The following is an 8,696-nucleotide window of genomic DNA, read 5'->3' on the forward strand; positions in this document are numbered from 1 at the left end:
TATAATTAAATTATCTAGTTTACCGACAGAGGTGAGTAATTTATAGGTGCCATGTACGTTACAATATGGCATATACAGAAGCCAATCGTATATATAGATGGGCACTCTTTTACCTTTGAAGAGAAAATGGCAGGTTTTCTCGAAAGCATTTTCCTTTTATGTATTTCTTGTTCTTCAGATGAAGGCATTATAGGTGGCCCTGGCTGTTTATGTGACACAAACTGTTGGTCAGAACAGCAGCAACCAGCCACAAATTGACTTTAGATTATTTTATAGAAAAAATACAGTTACCGGTCGGAATAATATAGTTTATGACGTGATGGCGTCACAGTTTTCGTCAAAACATATGTGACATTGGTTTATTACAGAGAAGTTACCCTAGAACAAACAATAAATCACAGTTACAGATTGAAACTTATGTGAAATATTCGCATGGAACATTTTTTCATGTTTTCTCCCAAGAATCATATTTGTGTTACTGTTCATAATATCACCATCCCCCTTCTCCCCCCCCCCCCCCTCCCTCCCACCGCCACCATACATTACAAAGATGTGACATTTCTGGAAACGGAGCAGTATATTCTGTTACATTAAACAAAAAAACGTATTTTGTATTAAATATAGGGTGTTAATACAGAGAAATAAATGGGATTTAGCGCTTTACAGTACTTCAATCTCATTTTCCAAACTGTTAGACAAATAAATGTGGATAAGATGATATGTGCAAACTTTATGTGCTATATGAACAGTGCCGTTGACAGTATAATAAAATTTATGAAAAATTAGCGCCATGAAAATTATTTGATATTGTAGATAAAAAGAATATTACAAGATTTGTTACTTAAGCTGTAGATAAGTTAAAAAATTTATTTCTATTGGAATGTGGTAAGTATCTTCCGGAAGTTTTTCAGAAAAGGAGTATTAGCCAACTCATTCTGCTTACTAAGGATTCATCTCTGTAAGAGCTCTTCTCCTCATGGCGAGACAATGGTTTGTCTTATCAATCTCTCATCGATGGTCTTCATTTTTAGAATCGCAGTAAGACGTCCGCTACGCTGAGCACAAAGTTTTCCAGTGACAGGATTCCATGTGACATCCAGGTGGAAACTGCTGTCCCGATTGAGAATAATGGCGGAGGCCCATACATCTAACTTTTCGGGCCAGGAGCAACATACAAATTTGTAGAAGATGCGTTCGCGTTCTAGAAACATCTGCGCACCGCATTTTTAAAATAGAAACATTTTATTAGTAAAGCAACATTGCAGGTAACATCATTTTTCTAGACATCATCACTTAACCTCTATCCATTGCACCTATTGAACCAAAAAGGTGAAAAGCACTTGAAGGACTGTACAATGGGTGCTCCAGTGGCTCCACATCAGGATTCAGAATGCATTGGATTGCTCTCTCAGCTGTATGAGGGCTGGCATTATCCTGAAGCGAAGTGACATCATTTGGAAGTTTACATTTTGTCCTCGCTTTTATCTTAGGTTTCAGATCTCGCAGTAGCTCACAGTAGGTATCACTATTCACTGCAATGAAGCAGCTGTTCGCCTTTCATATCTTAAAACAGTGCCATCATCAACCTTCCTGTATAAGCAGGGGGGTTTGAACTTTGTTGTTGTTTGTGTACCATGCTATGCTGGTTACTCTGTGGGTAGCAGTTATTACTATGCGACTGAAGAAGTCTCCTTCTTCTTATTTTCTTCTTCTTCAACACGTGTTAACTGTTATTTCGTAATTTCCAAATATTATCTTTGTATTCGCTATAGTTTAGATTCATAGACAATTGCAGAGACATCCACTTGTCCTCGTGGCCCCTAATCGAATCATCAGGTGGCGGCATTCCTTTGATCGGGAAACTCTGGACTCACTTCCTGTCTCTGTCTCTCCCATGTGGTTACTTCCTGCATGAACCAACGCGTCTGAACACGCAGACGAAGGTTTTCATCACTCCTTATATGTTGGCCAACCCCAGCCCCATGCATCCTCATTCCTCTACCCTCCGTGGCTGCATCCGATTGTCTATGTGCTTATCGCATCCCCAGTCCTCATTTGTTTTCTTGTATGCTGCTCATCTGTCTTTATTAGTTAGCTATTGCAAGGTGAAATGTTCATCAAGCAACAGCAGCGGTACCAGTGGCAAACGTCCTAGGCTAGGAGAATTACCGGGTAAGTACACATTCCAATTGATAACTGTAACTCTTTCCTCTCACCGCACATTCACTAAGAATTACGTAGTGTTGAGCACATGTCTTCTTATTATCGTTTAGGTGTATATCCATGAAATGCTGGATGAGCTGGAAGCTGAGACACAGCAAAAACAGCATCAGCATCACAAGTACATATGTTCTTCTTCATAGAGCTGTGTGTATACGTAATATGTTGCTGAGACGTATTCTTTTCGTTTAAAAAATTTCTTTCTAAAATTTCATCATAGTCCTGTGTGTATACATAATATGTTGTTGACTGAGACGTTTCCTTCGTTGTTGTAGATGATTTCAAGAAAGAGAAGAAGAGACAGAAAGAGGTTGTGATATCTTCCCCATCACAATTATCTTGCAAGTGTGTGCACTAAAAAATTGTTTTCTTAGTTTTGTGTGTGTGTGTGTACTTCCTTTTCATTAGATCAATACGCTGCTGTTGTAGGTGATTTCAGTGACTTCGATCTATGGATCCACGGTGGTTTGGATGAGAATGATGACATGCTGGAATGGATGGAGATGGAGAGGGAGCTGACGTGAGGAGATGCCAGAGCTGATTCTCAATGTCCTGAGGGATATGTCACAGAGCCAAAGCAATATAGATAATTTTTACACACACTCATGCTGCTTCCATATAATCAGGGTTCTTTCCGTAGAGCAGCAGCAGCAAGTAAGGTCTAGAACGTTGTTCTTAATTTTTTTCCCGGTATTCTTCTTCTTTCAGAGGTTGTATCACCACAATAAACAGTGATCTGGGTACAGGGGCCGGCAAAGAAACCACAAACAATACGCGGTCCTGCACAGCACACTCCACTGTGTAAAGGCCGGTTCCCATTAGGCTCTTGGTTGCTATGGAAACGCCGTCAGCGGCGCGGCATAGCGCTCTCTGCAACGCGGTTTGCTCATGTTGAACCGCTTCAGACCGGGCTGCCGCACGGCAAAATTGCGCGGCTGGACCGTGGTTGCCATGGAAACGCCATTAGCGGTGCGGCAAAGCGGCCTCTGCGTTGCGATTTGCCCATTTCGAACTGCTGCCACTGCCGCATGCCGCACTGCAGGTCCCCGCCGTTAATCACAGAATGCGCTGAGCGTGACATCAGGTATGGAACCCCGGGCCACAAGAACTTTCGCCGAGCTGCTGGAGAGAATGCGATGGCAGCTATGAAAAACTTATCATCCTATTTCAAGGAAACTATTCAGTAGAACAATTTGATTCTTCTGCGTGTTACAGCCTGATATCTTCTCTCGATAAAGGAATGAATGTCTTTTCGTTATTCGTTGTGGTTACTTGCTGTATCACATTCATGTAAACCATTACACGAAATTTTTATGAGTGTGCAGAGGTAAAAACGCATTGCGTGGACTTTGCGTTTAGTTCATTTTAGGTAATACATTATTGCATATGAAATTTAGTCAATATATCGAAATTGTTCCCCCCCACCCCCCCCACCATGAACCATGGACCTAGCCGTTGGTGGGGAGGCTTGCGTGCCTCAGCGATACAGATAGCCGTACCATAGGTGCAACCACAATGGAGGGGTATCTGTTGAGAGGCCAGACAAACGTGTGGTTCCTGAAGAGGGGCAGCAGACTTTTCAGTAGTTGCAGGGGCGACAGTCTGGATGATTGACTGATCTGGCCTTGTAACACTAACCAAAACGGCCTTGCTGTACTGGTACTGCGAACGGTTGAAAGCAAGGGGAAACTACAGCCATAATTTTTCCCGAGGGCATGCAGCTTTACTGTATGGTTAATGATGATGGCGTCCTCTTGGGTAAAATATTCCGGAGGTAAAATAGTCCCCCATTCGGATCTCCGGGCGGGGACTACTTAAGAGGATGTCGTTATCAGGAGAAAGAAAACTGGCATTCTATGGATCGGAGCGTGGAATGTCAGATCCCTTAATCGGGCAGGTAGGTTAGAAAATTTAAAAAGGGATATGGCTAGGTTAAATTTAGATATAGTGGGAATTAATGAAGTTCGGTGGCAGGAGGAACAAGACATTTGGTCAGGCGGATACAGGGTTATAATACAAAGTCAAATAGGGGTAATGCAGGAGTAGGTTTAGTAATGAATAAAAAAATAGCAATGCGGGTAAGCTACAGCATAGTGAACCCATTATTGTGGCCAAGATAGACACGAAGCCCACGCCTACTACAGTAGTACAAGTTTATATGCCAACTAGCTCTGCAGATGACGAAGAAATTGAAGAAATGTATGATGAAACCAAAGACATTATTCAGATAGTGAAGGGAGACGAAAATTTAACAGTCATGGGTGACTGGAATTCGGTAGTAGGAAAAGGGAGAGAAGGAAACGTAATAGGTGAATATGGATTGGGGGTAAGAAATGAAAGAGGAAGCCGCCTGGTAGAATTTTGCACAGAGCACAACATAATCATAGCTAAGACTTGGTTTAAGAATCATGATAGAAGGCTGTATACATGGAAGAACCCTGGAGATACTAAAAGGTATCAGATAGATTATATAATGGTAAGACAGAGATTTAGGAACCAGGTTTTAAATTGTAAGACATTTCCAGGGGCAGATGTGGACTCTGACCACAATCTATTGTTTATGACCTGTAGATTAAAACTGAAGAAACTGCAAAAAGGTGGGAATTTAAGGAGATGGGACATGGATAAACTGACTAAACCAGAGGTTGTACAGAGTTTAAGGGAGAGCATAAGGGAACAATTGACAGGAATGGGGGAAAGAAATACAGTAGAAGAAGAATGGGTAGCTTTGAGGGATGAAGTAGTGAAGGCAGCAGAGGATCAAGTAGGTAAAAAGACGAGGGCTAGTAGAAATCCTTGGGTAACAGAACAAATATTGAATTTGATTGATGAAAGGAGAAAATATAAAAAAGCAGTAATTGAAGCAGGCAAAAAGGAATACAGACGTCTCAAAAATGAGATCGACGGAAATTGGAAAATGGCTAAGCAGGGATGGCTAGAGGACAAATGTAAGGATGTAGATGCTTACCACACTAGGGTTAAGATAGATACTGCCTACAGGAAAATTAAAGAGAACTTTGGAGAAAAGAGAACCACTTGCATGAATATCAAGAGCTCAGATGGAAACCCAGATCTAAGCAAAGAAGGGAGAGCAGAAAGGTGGAAGGAATATATAGAGGGTCTATACAAGGGCGATGTACTTGAGGACAATATTATGGAAATGGAAGAGGATGTAGATGAAGATGAAATGGGAGATATGATGCAGCGTGAAGAGTTTGACAGAGCACTGAAAGACCTGAGTCGAAACAAGGCCCCGGGAGTAGATAACATTCCATTAGAATTACTGATGGCCTTGGGAGAGCCAGCCCTGACAAAACTCTACTATCTGGTGAGCAAGATGTATGAGACAGGCGAAATACCCTCAGACTTCAAGAAGAATATAATAATTCCAATCCCAAAGAAAGCAGATGTTGACAGATGTGAAAATTACCGAACTATCAGTTTTATAAGTCACGGCTGCAAAATACTAACGCGAATTCTTTACAGACGAATGGAAAAACTCGTAGAAGCCGACCTCTGGGAAGATCAGTTTGGATTCCGTAGAAGTATTGGAACACGTGAGGCAATACTGACCTTACGACTTATCTTGGAAGCTAGACTAAGGAAAGGCAAACCTATGTTTCTAGCATTTGTAGACTTAGAGAAAGCTTTTGACAATGTTGACTGGAATAGTCTCTTTCAGATTCTGAAGGTGGCAGGGGTAAAACAGAGAGAGCGAAAGGCTATTTACAATTTGTACAGAAACCAAATGGCAGTTATAAGAGTTGAGGGGCATGAAAGGGAAGCAGTGGTTGGGAAGGGAGTGAGACAGGGTTGTAGCCTCTGCCCGATGTTATTCAATCTGCATATTGAGGAAGCAGTGAAGGAAACAAAAGCAAAATTTGGAGTAGGTATTAAAATCCATGGAGAAGAAATAAAAACCTTCAGGTTTGCCGATGACATTGTAATTCTGTCAGAGACGGCAAAGGACTTGGAATGGAAAGTGTCTTGAAAGGAGGATATAAGATGAACATCAACAAAAGCAAAACGAGGGCAATGGAATGCAGTCGAAGTAAGTCGGGATATGCTGAGGGTATTAGATTAGGAAATGAGACACTTAAAGTAGTAAAGGAGTTTTGCTATTTGGGGAGCAAAATAACTGATGATAGTCGAAGCAGAGAGGATATAAAATGTAGACTGGAAATAGCAAGGAAAGCGTTTCTGAAGAAGAGAAATTTGTTTACATCGAGTATAGATTTAAGTGTCAGGAAGTCATTTCTGAAAGCATTTGTATGGAGTGTAGCCATGTATGGAAGTGAAACGTGGACGATAAATGGTTTGGACAAGAAGAGAATAGAAGCTTTCGAAATGTGGTGCTACAGAAGAATGCTGAAGATTAGATGGATAGATCACATAACTAATGATGAGGTATTGAATAGAATTGGGGAGAAGAGGAGTTTGTGGCACAACTTGACGAGAAGAAGGGACCGGTTAGTAGGACATGTTCTGAGGCATCAAGGGATCACAAATTTAGCATTGGAGGGCAGCGTGGGGGGTAGGAATCGTAAAGGGAGACCAAGAGATGAATACACTAAGCAGATTCAGAAGGCTGTAGGTTGCAGTAGGTACTGGGATATGAAGAAGTTTGCACAGGATAGAGTAGCATGGAGAGCTGCATCAAACCAGTCTCAGGACTGAAGACCACAACAACAACAACAACAACAACAACATCGAAATTGTTTTTAAAGGTGATAGCAGAGTGATTGCTGTCACCGTTCTCGAAATATTGAATGAAATGTCGGCAGACGAGCTGTGCAGTGGCCACGCGTGGGTCACTCGCGATGCGACCGATACTTTGTCCTTCTCTTTGTAAACCATGCGGTTGTATCGGCCCCAAATTTCATAAATGGTTGAAGAAATCGAAACGTGTTTTTTTGCAAATGATAACTTGTAAAATGTCATGTACTTCATTGTGTGATAAAAATCCAGAATCTATTTATCTACTGAGCTATGAAAGTAACTAGTTTTTCAGAATGAGTCGATGAATTTTTTTTAAACGGCATGTGAGATGAGAATTACAGTGACATGGAACACGTTAATATTTACAATATTCATAAAATAGTTCACATCTTTTTTATGTGAATAAGTGACTACTTACAGTTAATCGAGTTTTTGGCAGACATCTGCGTTTCCCCTCAACTGGTCACATGCTGGAGGTTGAACTAAAACTTAGCTTATGGAACATAAGCACATTTTCATGTTCACTCTTTTTTATTCTGTCACTAGCTGTAGATATTTTACTGAGAACTCTGATTTAAAGTTGTAACTACAGTGTGTTCACCTCATATCTCTTCCTGTTTGGTTTGTTGATATAGATGTTCCCAACCTAAGGAATTATATGCTGAAAACTAATGTTTGTTTATTTCTGTTCTCCTTATATCTGCATGTGTGTGTGGCTAGTCAGAAATGGTTATAGAAAGTTGAAAGTGAATGCAGTAGTTGTCTGACAGTGGTTGAAAGGTTTGGTGTTCAGCTGATTTCAGTTCCGGTTTAAATGTTTTGTGGAGGAGTTCATGAAAGACTAGACTCACTGCTTACATTAATAGATAAAGCAGTAGAATAACATTTCAAAAGATGAGTATTATCAAAATGCTAGCTCTTACATGAACTCCTCCACAAGATATTTAAATCAAAAGTCGAATCAGCTGAACATGAAATTCTTCAACTATGCTCTGGCATATATTACATTCACTTCAGTTTCTTAAACTCAGCCTGACTAACTATGCGCACACATAACCAGATATAAAGAAAACAGAATGAACAGACTTTAGTTTTCAGCATATACTTCGTTAGGTTGGCAACGTGTACATATACAAACCAAATAAGAAGAGGCATAAACTGAACACACAGTAGTTACGACTCTAAATCAGTTTTTGCTAAAATATTAGCAACTAGTGACAGAAGATTAATTGTGCTCCACAGCAGTTAGCACAAAGAACATAAAAATTGTGAAGGAAAAAAGTTTGTAAGGTGAAATCAATGTGCTTACGTCTTGTAAGTGATTGTATAGTGCGATCTACAGCCTACGACCAGATGAGAGGAAACACAGATGAGCCAATGTCTTACAATTTAAAATCTGGTTTCGAAAACGCTGTTCCAAATATGTATCATTCTCTCATAATTCTTAAGCAAGGTGTTGGCGATAATTACATTACGCTTTGTACGAAATTCTATCAGGTGGCTTGCCCTTTCAACCCATCCCCCAAGTCTTTGTGTTCTTATGGTTTCCTCTTCCTGTACCTGCTACAGTATCACATTTAAAAATTTTCTCTCGCTTAACTATCTGAATAATCTCTTTTATCATACATCGTTTCAGTGTGTTATGAGATAGTGAACAATCATGAATGGTAGTCATGAAATCTGTTTGTGGTGAAATGAGAAAACATGAATAATGAAATTGTGAAAGAGTACATTGCACAGAAAATGAAAAATTGGTA

Source organism: Schistocerca americana, chromosome 4 (genome assembly GCF_021461395.2).
Source record: "Schistocerca americana isolate TAMUIC-IGC-003095 chromosome 4, iqSchAmer2.1, whole genome shotgun sequence".
Classification (NCBI taxonomy): Eukaryota; Metazoa; Arthropoda; class Insecta; order Orthoptera; family Acrididae; genus Schistocerca; species Schistocerca americana.